Source organism: Callorhinus ursinus, unplaced genomic scaffold (genome assembly GCF_003265705.2).
Source record: "Callorhinus ursinus isolate GAN/ISIS: 27379988/994484 unplaced genomic scaffold, GSC_fseal_2.0 scaffold56, whole genome shotgun sequence".
Lineage (NCBI taxonomy): Eukaryota > Metazoa > Chordata > Mammalia > Carnivora > Otariidae > Callorhinus > Callorhinus ursinus.
The window spans coordinates 4,100,669-4,119,413 of record NW_027397118.1 but is presented as its reverse complement, the minus strand read 5'-3'; the positions used below and the strand labels follow the sequence as shown (position 1 = coordinate 4,119,413).

The window sequence follows — 18,745 nt, the reverse complement described above, 5'->3', positions numbered from 1 at the left end:
AGGCAAAATTAAAACGCATATTTCAAGTAGGAATTTAAATCTAGGAATTTGACACCAGGTTGGGAAGAGGGCTGAATGTTGCATGCGGCCATTGTCTTAAGAGATGTAACTTTTACATGGAAAGTGGCTTCTTTTTATCCATCCCCTACCCCCCTTTTAATTTTATCCGACTCTGCTAAGCCAGCCATCTGTCACTGATCTGAAATCTAATCCGCTCTGTCCACCAAGCTTGCTCTTTGTCCTAGGCCACTGCATATTACCAAGCATCTATATCTACAACTTTCATAAATGTGTAAAAAGAAACTGTATCTGTCCTCAGCTACACTCAGACAAAGACCATCTGTCAGCAACCCCAGCTATTCTTTAAAAAAGAAAGCATCCAAAGGGATTTGCCCTTTACCAAGTAAACCCACTTAACCCTTCCAATAAGATTAACTGTTATTTGTTTCCATTAAATAAAAATGACCACGCTAATATATGTTTAATAGTTCTGTAACAGTTGCAGAAAGATCAGCTCTCATGTGGATATCTTTTGTAGATAAAACATGCATGCATATAAATACTGGAATTATGACGGCAATAAGATAACCTGTAAGGCAGAAGGATGTTTTCACTTCCTTTCCCTCAGTCTGGGGCTCTGAAAGAGAAGCCAACGTAAAATATAGAAGCTAGAACGTACCACACTCTCCCCGGTCTTCTATTTTACAGTAAAGAGCACTTCCAGATATAACATATGGCTGAATAATACAATTATTAAGATTCAGAGGCCATCCTCTGACTTCTGCCCTGTTATCACTGCACATTCTTGTAGACAGTTTTATAGCTGTTAGGCTACGCATTTCCAAACTCTATATACGTATGCTCTACAAATAGACGCTTACTAAGTATTGCTGTAATTATGGCAAATTTGTTGGTGGAGGGAAAGAGCAGCTGTTTAGTGGACACCAAGGTAGAGCTGCAGTAACGTTTGGGGATTTCTGTCTCTTATTCTCATCTTAGATGGCCAAAGTCTTTTGGCTTAGCATTTCCGAAGTGAAATAAATAATGCATTTGCTCCAGTGGAAAAGCCCAGGTGCATTTTTCACATGTTTATTTGGTGTCTATATGTTTATGGGCAGATTATTCCAGAATAGTTGCGTTGTTAAGGTCTCATCCTCAAAGTAGGAAGGCCAAGTTCTGCCCACAGGTGTATGCATTTTTTAACACAGGCTCAATTTACCAACAGCTCCTGGGGCCTTCACAGTGCCTTCTATGTGCTCAGAACTCCCTGTTCTGCCTCGCAGGAGGTTTGCCAGGCTGCCGGGACCAGGTATTTTTGCCCGTGACTGGGGCCGGGTGGGCAGATGAGCCAGTGGACGGGAGGCAGGGCCCAGGGCAGACTCTACCTGCCTTGATCTGGCATTCCTCAACTCTCAGGGTTTGTTGAGGATCAAAACCTAATTGTTTCTGGAAGGTGGGGGGGGGGGTCGTGGGAGGGGGTGGGCAGGGGGTGGGAAACCATGAGGCAGAAGAAATGGCTTTGTTTTTCCTTCCTGCTGAGCTTCTAGGTTTTCTCCCTTAAAACATTTTACACAGTCGTGACGACTCAGTTTCATGGGAAAATCCCACTGAAAGATTCCCAATCGAAATATATACACCTGGCCTGTGGCAATCCTGAATTCCTTCTCTTTCGAGAGCTGGGACTGTAAGGAGCCCTGGCTGCTTTGTCTTCCCCAAACGCTCAGGTGTGTGCCGCAGACCCCCAGCCGGCTCTCAGCTTTCGGGGTCGGGGGAATAGAGGGGTGGGGGGGCGGGGGGAGACACTCCTTGCTGGGGGCGGCCCAGGAGCCCTTCTCCCTGGAGACCTCAGCTCCAGGACCCGGATGTCCAGCTTTGCACCCAGCAGGTAGCTAAGGCGCCTGGTGCTGTCTCAGTCGGAGGGGAGGAGTCATGCGCTGTGTTCAAAGTGGCTGTCGCAGTCTCTAAGGAGACAGGTAAATCTCCTGATGCTACAATCAGATTGGTGAAGAAGATCCGTTCCTGCTGCAAGTCGCCTGCCTTCCGGCTTCTCGGAGGTAATGAGAAAACCGCCCCTGACAAGTATGGCCCCTGCATGTTCCCCTGGCTGATGGTTGGAAAAATACCAATGCGTCCAGCAGGGAGGAAGTATGTATCTCCCACTGGAGTTCACTAGATTTGTCATTTTCGATTTAATGCACCTAGGTAGCAAGTCGACTCGCTAGGTTTGACTGCAATTACCTTATCTTTCCTATTTTTAGTGACAGGACCAGATTATTTTAAGTGCATTTTATAGAAAACCCTTCTTTACTGAAGTATAAAGACTGTAATAAAGACAATACAATGTTTTGAAACTGTTTTAAATCCTTCACTCAGCGTTGCTTCTACAGATTTAACATGTAGGGGTTCTAATCTTACTGCTACTAATTAGAGCTTTAGTGTAATTGTGCCAACAGGGTGCTTGGCATAATAATTACTATTGAGAGATTCTGGTGGCGCAGTAACATGCCTACATAATGCAGATATGTCTAGTATTACAGTGCAGTCACCTTTGTATGTTGACTCAAGTTGGATTTTAACCAAGTAAGGGGTTATTTTGCCTTTATAATAAAGCTTAAAAGGCATATACATATGTATGATTTAGGTATCCATTTTTCCTCTTTGAGTCTTTTGAATATTAATTAGCAGGAACCTCGGAAGGCAACAGGGACACATTTTGTTTCAAATATCTCACAATTTGGGGCAATTCGCTCCGTGAGCAGGCTTGTCCGTGCTCGTGTGGCGAAGAGTCTATTTTGATGCAATGGTGCGCTGAGCCTCCATGCCTCCCAGGTGAGGGTCTCTCTCCCGGGGAAATCCTGCCTTGTTGTGACAACCAGAGAAAGGAAATGGAGGCCCTGGGCCCAACCAGGAGCTGAACCTGGAAGGGATTTGTGTGCCTGGTTGTATGGGAGGAATCTCCGGACACATTTTCACAGTAATTCCCGAACACTTGCGTCTCTGAAAATGGAAGGCTGCATCAGGGAGATAGATTGCTACTTGAGCCTGGGTGGCTTGGATTGGAATTATCCCTGGTCCTTGCTGTTTACGGTAAAGGTAACCATCTGAAAAGACCTGATGGGGCGTCCTGTGTGGGGGCGGTAGGAGTATATGTACTACTAGCCCTTCTCCCATTGGGATAAGACCCTGAAAGTGGGCAGGTGGCCTCAGAGGCTCCCCCGGATTTATCAGGCAAGTAGCAGGGGTCACACTGGTTGGTTTCACTTTTCCTGGTGCCCGAGCCGAGTGAGCTCCGGACGACGCTCTGTGCTCGGCATGGACACTCTCTGCTGCCCATGCGCCGGGCACAAGAGCATGCAGAGACTCCGTGGACTGGGTACTGGAACATTCTTATGCACAAACACAGGCATACTGGGTTTTGTTTTGTTTTGGCACATGTGAAAGAGTTTCTACAAAACTGATTTCACAGAGCAGTAAGTCACCTAAGAGGGTGTCACCAGCCATTTAAAGTGCACTACAGAGGTTTCTTAATGTAATAAATACATTGGAAAGGTAGTGTGTAATGGCCCAGAGCCTGAACTATAGCTCCATTTAGCTCCGACAGCCTTGTTTTTACTGCCCCTTAGTGCCTCACTTTTAAAGTGACAGGAAACCAATTTCTGATTGCAAATCAATGGGTTAGGATGTCACCTCTGGACAGTGAATTTAGCTGTAAATCCAAGGAGTCACCCGCGATGCTAGGAAATGGGGGGGGGGCGTCAGGGGACGAAGGCGACCACTTTATACAACGCGAATGGGAATACATTTGTGAATGCGGCACTTTAGAACTCTGTTTCTGGGGGAACTCCCAGGTATCCCCAGCCTGTCATTCGTCTCTCCTTACTGGCCCAGGGGCGGGCAGGGTGGGTGTGCCACAGGCCCCCCAGGGAATGTGGGAGTACAATTTCCCTTTTACTGTGGAGGCTGCAGACCTTCCCCGGGCTGATGGACCAGCAGGATCCCTTTCTCCCTGGACTTCCGGAGCCTTCCCTCATCATGTTAACCAAAACTGTGTATGTTCCTGTCATGCAAGATACCTTTTGATGAGGCCCCTTTTTTCTTTAAGCTTTTAAGATAATCTTAGAGAAATCATCAAGCTATAAAAAGAAATCAATAAAAACAGAAAAGGTTCCCATCACCCCGAAAAAAATCCATAACTTTTGCATTTTAATAGAGATGCTACAGGACCAGACCCTTCATTTTCTTTCTGATGTGTTCCTTTGATTTCCTTCGTATCTCTCAGGCCTCTTGACTTTCTTGAGAAAGGGATTATTGAATTGTGTGTCTCCCTCAGATGTACTTGATCACTCAAGTATCTGTACTTAAGAATGTTAGAGTCTGTTCAGCTGTTGCCTCTTTGGAGCTCATCGGGGCTTGTCATCTTAATATTAATTGGGTTTTGTGCAGGAATCTCAAGTCCCACATTGAGTGGCTTTCAAGAGAGAAGATTATGCCCAAAGCCAGATACAAAGACAAACATATTTAGCACAACAATTATGATAATTACAGAAACATTCTGTCACGAAATAAGCAAATCTGATTAAGGGCCCTTCTATATTATCAAATATTAATCTGATGTCTTCGGTCTAACCTGGTTCGAACATAAGAAGCTTCTTATGGTTTTATGTATTAACAGATTTGTAGAAGCTGAACATATACAGCCTAATAGTATGAGACAGCCAAGCCAGGGTAGTAAAAGGATTTTTGCTGAGTGTAATCCATGTAGATTTAAAATAGACACAGATAGGATCATAAACCTGAAATCAAAATTAAAACATACCCTGCCAATGAGACATTTTGTGTAATTCCAACCACATGGTAATCCAGAAACATATTGGGGAAAAGAATTATTAGGGCTCATTTCTGTTTAAAAAAATGAGTAATCATCACAATAAATGTACAGTCACTTGAAACTTTCCAGACTTTCTCGATACCCACATAAAGTGACTGGTAATAGAAGCAGTAATATTCTTGCTAAAGTAGAGAGTTAATTTTATTTGTAATTTTCAGCTGCTTTCAGTGTAATTGCACAATTTCCTCAATTATTAAAGTTCATTCTGCATACTTAAGTTCATTAGCCATTGTCAAATGGGCAAATTACTTTGCAATTTTAATATTTGTTGGATAAAGCTGCATTAATAGATTCACTCTCCAAACACGGTTTCTCAGCTCTCGCTACAGTATCCACTGATAATTGTAATCATCCAAATCAGAAGCCAGGGACTGGGTTTTTTTTTTTTTTCCTCTCTTTTTTCTGAACATCTCTTCAATGTTAATGATTTTCACCATACACGTAGGCGTTTTTGGGTTGTTTACTTTGGAGGGAGGGCAGCGGGAAGGCAGGCAGTACGGATGTTGGAGTCTTGCGTAATACATAGGAAAAAGTACACTTGATAGGGAAGTTTCTCAGCATGCCTATGCAATTTGCATAAATATGGTCCAGTCATATGCAGGAGAGGGGCCTATAAAAACACAGTGTGGGTCTCTGAATAATCAATAAATCAGATTTTCAATCAGCTTCTATTCTATAGAAGTTGTTGAGTCACTATGCTGCATACAGTATGATTCTGCACGTTACACTGTATCTGTAATCTACCTATATTGAGGGATTCTTTCCAGGGTGTAACTGCTGTCATCAGAAAGGCCTTCTCAGTATCTCCCTCCCCATCTCTCTCCCCCCTGTCTCCCCCCCTCCCCGACCCCCCCCCCACCCCATGAGCTGTTTAATGCATGTTTATGTAGACTATCTTTAAATATACACACATGCCCTTGGAACAAAAATGCCACTCTCTATTTGTTTTGCCCCTTGCAGTTATGAAGCACCTTTGTCCCCCATTATCTCATTTGATTAATGAATACACACTTGCTTCCCCCGTAGATGCACATTGACCACACAGTCCCGTAACGAAGGCAGTTGCTGAAATTTATCAGTATTGCCACATGAAGACAAATGCGCTCCAACCTACTTGGTCTCTGTGTGTTCTTGGTGCCCATGGTCTCACTCCAAAATGTGTGGGTGCACTTGGCTCCAGACCTTGAGGAAGGTAACCCCCTGCCAGCATGGTTTATCTCCCCAGTAATTAGGCTTGGATTTCTGCTTTATTTACTCAGATACAACAACACCCTGCCCTCTGTCACCAGGCGGACTAATAGAGGATAGTCACTCTGATTTGGAAACCTTACAAATTAAATGACAAAGTGAGAGGAAGTGAAGTTAAGGCAAATCATGTAGAGATAAGGCAGCCAGTCATTTTCAACGCTAGTTTTTCAAATGGGAAGCAGGGGCCTTTTGCTTTTTCTATCTGCAGATGCAAAACTGCCAAAATAAATAAGCCCCGTTTTCTTGATGGGTTTGTTAACCTTCAGTGATAGGTAAATTCTGGAACGATGGGAGGAGTAATTGATGGTGTCTGTTTAAAACCTCGGGAACGTTTTCTTCTCTGGACGTCCTATGGTTCCTTGCCTTCCTTGAGAAGGATTTTCTTCTATTCAGTGTGCCTGTGCATCCAAGTGTTTATTTTCTCAGGACCATTTCAACAGGTCTCTACCTTCATCACCTATAGGGCAGATTGGCTTTTACATTTTCTTAAATTCCTGTCCCGCCTTTCTAGGAATAAAAACATTCACACACCTTATGTAAGATTAAAATTACCCAAGGGAAACAAAATAACATTGAATGATGGAAGGCGGGGCGGAAAAAAAGGCCGCCCGTCCGGCAAAGCTGATATCCATCTCTCTGTTGCAGGAGCTGTAACCATTTGTTTAGCAATATGATTTTAACAAGAAGCATTAGCCCTGGGTATGGAGCTGCCGGGTTTTGAGGAGGCTGATGGGAGGTGATTATCTCCATGCAGAAATATCAGGGTGGTTAAAAGATAATTTGAAATGAGGTTAAAAATGAAGCGACACTAAGCTTCTCTCACTCGTGTCAAAACAAATCGCATCTTTTCTTGTCTTTCCTTTTTTGCCCCTTTCACTTTGATGACATTCGCTCATATTGGAGGTGGAGACGTTCTTCATAGCAAACTGTAATCCTTGACTAATTTTAAATTTAATGTGGCTCTGTTTGAAACACAGATCTAAAGCTGATCCAAAATCAGCTTCTGGATATTATGGATAGAATCTGCAATGTTTGTAATATTTGGTAAGCCTTAAATATTGCTATTAGTCACAAAACTACAGTTTTATTTCACTCCGTTAACAATATTCATGGGATAAACAGCATACATTGACATAATAAATGACATTTGGCTAGAAAAATGTCTTTGAACTTCAGCTTTAAAAATGAAAACAGGTGAAAAAAAACCAGCATCAAATGTTAAAAACCATATGTGAGCAAATCAATCTACCTGGTCATATTATTCGATCACCTTAAACATAATTACTGTTTTGAATGGTTAAGTTTCAAAGTCTGAGAATAGTTCTTACTTTAAAGGACTGTATTTCAGTACTAGATATATTTATTCATTACCTAAGAAAAATAAATCCACATAGCCATAGTTCTTGATTTATAAACCAAATAAAACAGTAAAATGGGTTAAGAAGTTAAACATTATCTCTAAAGGATATAAAGAGAAATGGTTGGGCCACTGGCTGAAAACTTTAAAAAGTCCAAGAGAAGATTTGAAAACCTGTCCTTTTTGTATAAAAGATGACCAGGATATTCTGCCAGTTTCCAAAGTTTAATCAACATTAAGAAAGAGGAGCCCAAAGTTACTGTGCTCAGGGCAGACAGCGCCATGCGCACTCTGCCGGACGCAGCACCACCTGAGTAATAAAACGCTCGGAAATTCGAAAACAGCGATGTTCGCATCCACACGCAAGGCAAAACCTCCTCGGTGCTGCATTCCAGCCCTGCTTTATCAATCAGTTGCCCATCAGTTGTAGTCCCCCCCCCCCCACCCCGCCAAGCCCCTTGCTCCAACATCTCTTCCTAGCCTGCAGTGCTGGCCCTGTTTATTCGGATGCGGGGCGATGACAATTAGTCATATTTATCCTTGCTGGGCCCATCTAATCCCCACTGCTTTTACTCATGTCAAATCCATTATCCCAAACAAAGCTTCATATGTCTTGTTGGAGATGCACACAGCCTTGCCTTGTTTACTTTGAGAAGATGGATTTTATGGAGCTGTGAAATACATACTGAGCCCTAACTAATGGGGCCACTTGGCATGGTGGAGCAAATGCACTGGCAATTCATTCCCCCCCTAATCCAGGGTTGTTAACTTTGTCCTGAAAACCCATGGCCTCCGGCTGTGCCTTCGAGACCAATAGCCTTGGGTCTCCAGCACATCTCTTAAATTTTGTCCACAGTGAAATATCCGTGATTGCTGCACTCAAGGGTCTTCAGCACTGATATACCGCGACCCCCTTCCCACCACCCCCAGTAGCCAGCGACTCTTTCCACCCAAGCTTTGAGCTTCTTTCCTGCCCACTTTGGTGCTTTATTTTTGAGCCTGGTGAAAGGAACTCCCTCCCTCTCTTGTTTATTTAGAAAGAAAAATCTGAGGCTCTCTGGTTACTTACATTTTTCAGCATTTTTTTTTTTGTCTTCCAAACCATTCTAGTTCTTAATATGGAAGTTTTATGGCTTATTTTTTATCAGCAAATCCAGACTTTTGCTAGCTGACCTGAGCAGTTAGGGATGGGTTAAAATGTGCTTGGAAACCCAGGATTTCACCCAAAAAAGCAATATATGGCATATGTTAACATCTAGAGCCTGAAAACACAGCCGGTAAGAGTCGCGCAGACTAAAGGAAATCACTACTTAATTCCACAAACATTTGTTTCGGTCCAGGAATGGCACTAGAAACTTTGAGCCGTCTGGCTCCTGGCTCCAGCGCGGCCGGCACACGAAGGCCCATAACGTGCGGCACAGCGCCATCTGCCGGCCGGCCCGACCGCCCAAACATCCGCAGTTGGGGGTGGCTCGGGAAATCCACGGGCGTTGGTTTCCCGACCTCGGTCCCCTGGGGCTTCCTGCTGCCGGGGAGTTCTGACTGTACTAAAAAGGAAAGAGAGAGGGAGATTGTACTGGAGAGAAAAAGCAGTGCTAGAGAAACAGTTTCCAAAGACCTATTTAACATGTAAGCGGAGGAAGATTAATACTTTTGGAACAGTCTCTAGACGTCTTGCCAAGGGCGCAGGTTTTCGGCATTAAAGGTGAAGCTGAGTTTATTTGCATCTAAAGCAAAGAGTTGTTTTTCCTCCTTTCTTTCTGTCTATAAAACATTGCATCCTAAGCATATTGTGTTCACACCCAGGCTCTGGCTTGGCGCACTTCTCGGTGGAGGTAGAATTTCAGGGGAGCTGGGGGGTTGTGTGTCTGGATAGGTGTGTGGGTGTGTGGGTGGGGGATGCAGAAGTGCTTTTGGAGACACTGGGGCTCTGTTTGCCCATCCATTCCAGAAATCATTGGAGGGACGGCTCCTCTCAAGGGCAGAAGCTAGGACTGTGGAAATGTAATCAACACACTTGTGCATGTTTCCACACTGCCTTGAATGGGATCCCAGACTCCAGGAGACTCATCTCTGATAAATTGCAAAAGACCCAGACTAAATGGACCGAAGAGGTGGTCATTATTCTTAAGGGAGGGACCTCACTATAACACAGCATAAAGCGTTATCTGCGGTTATTTTTTAAGGCTGTGTTGGAAATCTGATTTTCATCCCACCTCCAGCTCCCAGGCCTTTTGCTAACGGCAGTTTCCATCCTGGAACGCTGACTTGCAGCATCTCCCTTCTCTGCCTCTCCCTTGCTCTGTACCCATCCCTGCCCCCTTCCCCATACCCATGGAGGTTGTGCTGGGCGCCATCTCCCCTTCACCTAGGGAGAAAGAAGACGCCCAGAACCATCCCTGGCTTCCACGAGGACGTTTTGTTCAGGCCCCTGTTGGGATTCTCTGGTTCTCCACGCGTCGTGGCATGGTGGCATGGGGCGAGGGTTAAGTGCGATCGCCCCTGATCTTTCTTCACCCAGTGTCCGTCCAGCACAACATTGTCGGTGCCTGAGGCAGCTGTGGGGACTGAGCTCCCTGGGCCTTCAAGAGATCTAGGTCTCAGGGCCATTAGGAAAAGGAAAGGCTGCCGTTTTCTCAGGGGGCTGCCTCTGGAAATGAGAGTTTTGTAAAACACCTTCCTCGAGACGCGGTGAACTGCCCTTTTGTGGACTGGAAATCGGCTGCTATTTTCAGGGGGTTGTCTCACTCTCTCTCTTCTCCCTGCCCCCCATCCTCAGTCTATCCCTCCCTCCCCCCTTCCCTCAGGATCCCTCACACTCCCTTTTAGAAACAAATACAAGTCAGATACATTTATTACAGAATTCAAATTTAACATCTCAAGGATTTTAGAGACTGGGGTTGCCAGATAAAATACAAAATACCCAGCTAAGTTTGAATTACATAAAAACAATGAATAGTTTAAGAAGAGTAGAAGAATGCCCCAAATATTTCTCGGGATATACTTCTACTAAAAAATGTCTGATATTCAAATGTCTCTAGATGCCTGTGTTTTTCATTTTTGTTTTTACTAAATCTGGCAACCTATGCGAGACCCTTTAGTGCAAGGTTTTGGACAGTAAACTAAGATCAAAAGAAACAAAGTCATATGCCCAGTTACACAGCTGGTTAGAGGCAGACCCAGAGCCAGAAATCAGGTCGAGAAATTCAGTTTGGGTCCTCTTAATCAACCACGCTTACCTTTTCTTCCCCCAGGGTAGCCGACTCGGGGCATAGATACCAAGTGAGCTCATGTAATAAAACCAGTCCCTTATATAATCGTTTCACAGAGACTGTGCATGCCTCACAGGACCATAAAGTAAAATGCCACTCATTTGGAAATGCCACCAGTTTATAATTTGTGAAGTTTCCTGCTCAAGTGAATCTTGACATAGCCAACCTTTTCTTGCCGGAGAGTCTAGCCCTTTCTTTATCTCTGACTGTTTTTCACGATGATCTTAAGGACTCTGTTCTACCAAGTGCTTGCAAACACAGAAGCACCCACTTACCTACAAGCAAATAGTATGCTAACTACAGTTGACCCTTGAACAACATGGGCTTGAAATGCACAGGTCCACCTACAGGAGGATTTTTCCCGGTACAGGACTGCAAATGTATTTTCTTTTCCTTATGATTTTTTTAGTAACATTTTCTTATCACTCGTTTACCTTAAGAACACACTATATAATACCTGTAACATACAACATATGTTTTAATCAACTGTCTATGTTATCCGTAAGGTTTCCAGTTAAAAGTAGTTTATTAGTAGTTAAGTTTGGGGGGAGTCAAAAGTTAAATGTAGATTTTCCATCCTGCAGGGGGTTGGTGTCCCTTACCCCCCACAGTGTTCAAAGGTCAACTGTATACCTCCCCCTCCCCCCTCCCCCCCCCCCGTTAAAACAATAGCTCTAAAGCCATGATTGTGGGCAGAGTACTGTTTATCTGTACTAGAAGCCTAAACAGATCCTCTTAAAATGTTCTAATATTTATCATAGATTTAAATTAGTGACGTATCTTGAGGCTGTGCTCCAGACTTATGGCAAAACAGTGATTGTGGATCATGGAAACCCTCAGGGCAGCCATGGGAGGGGCTTTATTTAGGGGGGCTGGGTTGGAAGTTAGCTCAGCCCTGCCCCGAGTTGCCTCTCAGACCCCCCCCTTCCCTTATTTTTGAACTAAGGGCTTAATTCTTTATAATCCCTCAGATCCATTGTGGTACTCAAACACTAGATGTCTGAAAATCAGTGAGCCACTTACTCTATTGATTTTTTTTTTTTTTGAGTTCCAGTTGGCAAGCAGAAGCCGGAATGGTACCTAAGTCTTTGAGAAGTGCCCTGTGCCCAGACAGAGTGCAGGCAGCTGGCTGTGCGGCCCCCTCCCCAAGCAATCTGGCTACCCAAACCAAATGACAAAAGCTCACACTGAGGAAGGAAAAAGAAAAAAAGGTGTTAATGAAACTAGTTGTAATGCAAAGAAAGGTCAGCTTTAGCTGTGAGCCCTGAAATGAAACCACGTAATTGCAAGCACAAAAAGGGCTCTAGGTGAGACAGAGTCTGTGTCTTCCCAGCCCAGCCCAGTCCCCACCTGAGCAACTGCTCCCAGAGGGGCTCTTACTGGGCCATGGAAGCGAGAAGTAACAGTCTGAAGGATGTGGACCTTTGTACAATTAGATCCAAATGCTCAGCCTAACGACGGAGCTCCGCGAGCACTGCATGTGCTCATTATGGTCGGCGAGGAGAGCCCGAAGTGAGCACAGCCCTAAAGAAGAAGGGATCTGGCAAAAGATGGCAAAATCCTCTTTGGTGTGGGAACTCTCATTTAGCACTTGGAGCTCACGTTTCGTGAATGCACACAAAAGAAGACTAAATGAGGCCAGGTAGGGAGAGAAGAGTGAGGTTCTCCTTCCCTCTCTCCCTTCCTTCCTCTTTGGACTTTTTTTTTTAAACCTTACAATTGCTCCTGCAGACAGCCCATTCAGGGAGGATGAGATGGGTCCTGAGCTGGAGCCAAGCTGCTGGGGAACCTTGAGCTGCCTTCAACCTGTGGTCTCGAACCTTCCCTGCCTGCTGGGTCTGGTTCTGCACAGAGGAGTCCTGACTCCTGACCACAGTAGTGACAGGGCTGTGACTCCCAGAGATAGATGGGTCAATTCTTTGGAAAATCTAAAACCCTCAAGTACTTTGTCCACTTCTTGAACGGGGCCAATTCAGGGACCATGCTTGGAAATGGGGAAATGCTACATGGATTATTGCCACTGAAATGTTTTCCTATGACTCGACGTCATCTTCAGAACATCTCCAGGGCTTTCCCTCTCAAGTACATGCTACGGTTTTGTGAACTTCTTTTTTTGTGGATGGAGAATGTGCTCCTGGGACTCCATGAGCCAACTCTAGATTTAGCCAAGAACCCAGGCATGACCTGCTGAGAATAATGTTAACTGTGTAATGAGTAAAGAATTTAGTATCCCTGGGAGAAGAAAAGAGGGACCTTGAAAACTAGACCAGGAACTTAGGACCATGTCACTTCCTAAAGATTAGATGACACCCAAATCTGTTGCTAGTAGTCATCACTACTAGTAGTTATCACTGGCGACAAATTTGGATAGTCTGCCTTCAACCCTCTTGAAATGTACTGTTATCCCCCTGTTATAAATGAGTAAAGGCTGAGGCTGAGAGAAGTTTAGTAACTAGAATAACATCACTGCTACTACCTAATGGAGACAGGACTAGAAACTGAGTTTCGTCGACTCTAAAAGCCCATGTTTGCAATGACTTCTGATCAAAGGAGACAGCTTTAATTGAGCACCTACTACGTGCCGGGCACTGTTATTAGCACCTTCTGCGTATTATCTCAATAAACCCCCACAGCAACCTTGCGAGGCAGGTACTATTATTCAGCCCATGTTGCAGATGAGGAATGTGAAGGATGGAGATTAAGTGATGGGCTGGAGACTCAGCCACCAACCAGCATACGTGCCCCTCTGCCTTAGTGGAGGCTGTTGGCCTCTATTCGAATCAAATTTATGGTAAACCCTTATGTAAAATGCAAAAGATGAAATAAAACAGGACAACCAACAACAACAGACTACAAAACGTAGCCTTCTTCCAAGCCCCAGCTGGACGGCTGTGTGTACCTTCTTCACTTCTCGTGCATGCACGTAACTCTTGGTAGAACAAGGGGTCCCCCTAGGTAACATGGGTCCCTCCTGCTTCCTATGGCCTCAGGCAATGGGAAGCTGCGTCTTTAAATTTCTTTAAATAACTGCACAATCTCTCTTTCTCCACACATGCAAGTACACACACACACACACACACACACACACACACACACTTTATCCTCTGATCTAAAAATCCTGAATCCAATTTTTGGAACTTCCCTTTGATTCCTTAGCTCAGCACACCACTCCAGCTTAGGATGGAGATACTCCGGGACCACTAGCTGCTGTGAGGTGGGGTCTTGGCTCCAAGCCCCCAGCATTAACCCAGAGGCCCGCCAGCCCCTTTACTGCCTGATAAGAGTACAACCCTAAGGAAGCCGGTGGTTTTATTTCCCTCAGTAAATCTATTCTGATTAATGTAAACACTGTATAATACTCCACCTGTAGGTACTGTAATTAAGGTGCATCTGAACCACAATCAGCACAGTGACAGGCAGAGGGAAAATTATTGACCTCCCACAGATTTTTTAAGTCAGCACATTTACTACTGTGAAAATCACCAAGTCATTAGCAGAGGGGTTTTTAGAAAAATTTTAAATGAAGGAAGTCTACTCACATTACAGCTATTTGTCTGTTAACCTCCTTGCCCCCTCTCTTTCTGACTTAAGGTGAAATTCCCCTGCACCTCTTTGGAGCCTCCAGAGCCTGGGGGGCACCATTTTGGAAGGAGCTGAAGTTTTCCATCCAGTCGGGGAGGAGTACATGGCTTCTCTGCAGGAGACGGATGGCCTGGCCGGCACAGAGAGTCCTGGGACGCTGCCACCAAGCAGGCTTCCCTCGTGTTTGCAGGGCTCTCAGGTGACAGCTAACATGCCTTGCTGGGCTCCCAGGTTGCCTGAGAGCTCACACTTTGACACAGAATTAATCTCCATGGAGGCCCACTCGGGAGACGGAGAGCTATAGTCCGGGTTCTGCTCACGGTCTTCTAGATGCCAGGCTGTCAGCTGAGGGCCTGGGAGGTACACAGGCCCCCTCTCTCTGCCCAGCCTGTCCAGCAACAGTGCTTTCAATCACTCCCAGCCATGCCTCTCCTACCAGGGACCTAGAGGCGCTGCTTGTGATGAGTTTGAGGAGGAGGGGCGCACCCTGACGTCCATTTCCAGTTAGTAACCGAATGCTTCCTGCCGCCAAAGGCAAGGATATCTATTTCCTCATGGGGTAGAAGGCTGACAGGGCAGTGGTGAAACGCATGGACTTTTGAGTCACACCTAACTGGGTTCTGCTCTGTGCTCCATCACTCCCTGACTGAGCCCCTTTGTGCCTCAGTTTCCTTATCTGTAAAATGGGACTAAGCACAGTACACATCACTTAGGATGATTGTGAAAATTGGAAGGGATGAGCTACAACATGCCTGCACAGTGCACAGCACCTCGTAAATCAGGAGTCGATGAACTTTTTTTCTGGAGAAGGTCAGACAGAAAATATTTTAGACTTCGTGGACTGTCAGGTCTCTGTCACAACTGCTTAACTCTGCTGTTGTAGCCTAGAAGCAGCCATAGGCCATGTGTAAATGAATGAATGTGACACTGTTCCAATAAAACTCTATTTACAAGAACAGGTAATGGGCCAGATATGGCCCTTAGATCATAGTATGCTGATCATTGTTAATTTAAAATCTGAATAAATGTCAGCAGCTATTATTATATATAACAATGCCTTCCTGATCAGCTCTTGTATACAAGGAGTGGCTGGTGAATTAAGAGGATGTGGTCCAACTTAAAACTTATGACTGGTACTAGGGGAGGGGAGCAGAGGTGCTAATTCACACATAGTAACTGAGGGCCGACTGTGTCCCAGAACGAGTACGCATAAACTAAAAGGTACTACACCAAGCCTAAAGCAGTATGTGCCATGGAATTTTTCATGTTTATTTTGTAAAACACCACTCCTGTCCCATGAAAACAAATCAGAGATATTTTGCATCAACCTCAAAATTATGTCACCTTTGGAGACAAAGTTTTTCCCATGAAAAGTAAAGAAAACTAAACTTGTTGCAAACACCATCGCATCAGGCTCTAGATGTGCCTTGTGCTGCTGCAGGTAACCCATCAGCAGAGAGAAAAGCCAGTGGTTTGCCCAAGTCAATACTCATGCAGTCAAAACAGCAGCTTAATATTTTTTGGACTGAATAGGCCAGTTACTTGAACCAGGAAACTCAGTGTGGAGAAGTCAAGGTCTTGGCTGCCAAAAGCGTTAGGAGAGAAGTGAGTAGAATCTCTCCACCTCCAAGGTACAAACCCAAAGACATTGTTTAGAAACATCCTGGGTTTAAGAGCGATATCAAAGAGTGTTTGAAACATATATCTATAATCTCCAAGCTGGTCTCCCAGGTCAGTTATATAATAGAGAGACAGACAGATGCTTAACATAGCTGCTCCTAATCTGAAGGGAAGGGAACCTGTGTGGGTGATAGGCCAAGATGACATTTTCCACATTATGGACCATGTACGTGTTCATTCATTCACTTCGTCTACAAATATCGTCGAGCATGCACTGCATGCGTGGAGCTAGGCATTAGGGAATACAAAAATAAGTGAATTGTGGAATTCAAGCTCCTACAAGATGCTCACACTAAGTGTGATGGAGAAACGAACACAGCTGACCAGGAGGAGGTCTGCGAAGGATCCGCATGCCACGTCTTTCCTCTGAAACATGTGGGTCAAAACTTAGTTTCGACAAACGTGAGATTTCTCTTCTGATAGAGGATCACATTAGAATGGGAAGAAAGAGCCTGTGTCACCTACCTGTGTCTAATGGCACTCTCTAGAATGGTGACATCAACTGACTCTTAGGTCCTACACTGGGAGAGACTCACCTGTTCCTACACCCTTTTTCTTCTCTGTGGGTCACTGCCATTCCCCTCCACATTCTAGTGGTTGGGATGGGTGCTTCTTGCTTGCCTTGCCTAGTCATCCCTTTGTCTGGTTTTCTCACCTCTAAGTGATGTGCTTTCTTTTACTTCCTCCTACCAGCACAGTCTTAAGGTCCAGCCATTCCCCACTTCTCTTTGCCCCCAAATCCCCTGGAGCGTAACACGGTTCACAAACATAACTTCAGGTTCATGCACTCTCGAACCTCCCTTCCCTTCTGCTGTTTGACTTTGTCCCAGATCTGAGGATCACATGGTAATTAAGCAAAATTCTACCACGATGCTGGCTCCCGGGGTGTGAAGGGCTTGGGGCTCCTGAGTTCTAAGCCCTGGCCCAAAGTTGGCACTCATTTTCAAAGGCAATCACAAGATGAATATCAAAGAATTTACAGAATCCACATTGGGAAACCTGTCAGAAAATTGTTGGGAAAATAAAGTGAATCAATAGAATGTCAAGAGACTCAAATGGAAAAAATATTGAATATTCATTTTCTCAGTTTCACAGGGGTAGGGATTTATGAGGACCAAGGCAGCTAGTGGGATTTTCGGCTTTCCTTGGAATGGTTCAAATAATTTTTGTGCTGTGCATTGGATTAGTATTCAATTAACCCCTTTAAAATTATAATGCACAACTTCAACAAACTTGTGAACAGAGTCCACAGCACGATTAGAGCCAGGTACTACAAACGAATGCCCTATTTCTATAAACAGAGAACGTCTAAAACAAATTCAGTGACTGTGTTTCCCATTTGCTTAGCTGTTCCACTTACGTATAAACACCAGAGAAAAATTACAGAGGTGTCCTTTTTTCTCACATGTTTATATAAAAAAAAATCGATGTAGAATTCATGTAGAAATTGTTTCTTTCTGATGTGGTTACATTCCCCCCACATTCAACATGCTAACACAAGCAGCTCTTAGTGGGGAAACTTCATCTGTTACTTGGGTCGCAAATGCATCCCTATGGCTGCCAAAATGTTTTTTTTTTTTTAAATATTAAAACCTTCATATTTTATATATATGGTAGTACAATGTGCCAAAATGTTTTACATGTGATCCCTCCATTACTCTCACACAGGCCATTTCAAGGTTGAAGAAAACAGAAGACGATCATATGAATACTGTGTAGACATCAGTTTGAGACTGAAAAATAAACATCACTTGGAGTTTTCAACATATTCAGACACCCACCGTCACCCAGAGAAAGAGCATGAGCAGGAACACCCATGGTGGGCCTGGGAATTTCAGAGGAAAACCAAGGGGCCATCTTGGTTACTGGGTCCTCCTGTTGTTGATGTGTAAAAAAATGTGTTGGATTTTATTTATTCTGGTACAATGAAGACTGCAACCTTCTGTATGTTTCTTAGTTTCCTTACACAAGACAAATCAAATTCATTTTAAGGACTTTGAGCCTTTGATTTAGTGCGAAATCAGAGACTAACTCCCTGGTTGAGGGATTTGGCACCTTCAGCTGATCTACTCTAAAATAACTATGAAAAATGGATTTTAAATCTGAAGATTGTAATCTCAATGTTTTTATTTCCAGTAAAATACTACCTGAGACTGTTTGTGATTTCTAATAATCGATTATGGCCATAGGATAAAATGATATTACATGTCCCATATCTTTATCTATGTCTTCGAAGGTTTTCCCCTGCCTTTTCCAACCCAGAGCTACCTTACCCACCCTCCACACACATCCACATAATTATGAAAGTATCATGTAACGATTTAAATAGATTAACTACTTCTGATAGTTTGTGAAGAAATGCTACATCTCTTTTCCATGAGACTGTAAAACTTTCTCACCATTCTTAAGTAACAGCAGAAATAATAAAAACTAAAAAAAAAAAGTGCAATTTAATTTGGTTTTTTAGAACGAGTTCTTCTCTGGCCTTAGAAGATTAGTTTTCAAAGCAATGGCAAAATCATTGATGTACGTCTTTTCAAGTCAAAAGAAAAAAAGACTCCTAAATACCAAACATTTGCTCTTTGGAGCATAGCAAGAAGAAAGAAAGAGGGCCAGACGGCCACATCCTAAGAACAAAGTATTGTCCAGGTAGTTGTTAGCTAAAATGGGATCTCTTTCCAGGTCTTTTTATTAGTTCAAGTTTTTCTTTCCTAAATA

General features: G+C 44.0%; 1 long non-coding RNA gene across 1 annotated transcript; it reads left to right on the top strand.

The window, feature by feature from the left end:
* Positions 1-1,919: 1,919 nt before the first annotated feature.
* On the top strand, positions 1,920-18,222 carry LOC141371109 (uncharacterized). Its single transcript, XR_012375758.1, has 3 exons — positions 1,920-2,054; positions 14,357-14,546; positions 17,696-18,222. It is a non-coding gene; the product is annotated as an uncharacterized lncRNA (long non-coding RNA).
* The last annotated feature ends 523 nt before the right edge of the window (positions 18,223-18,745 follow it).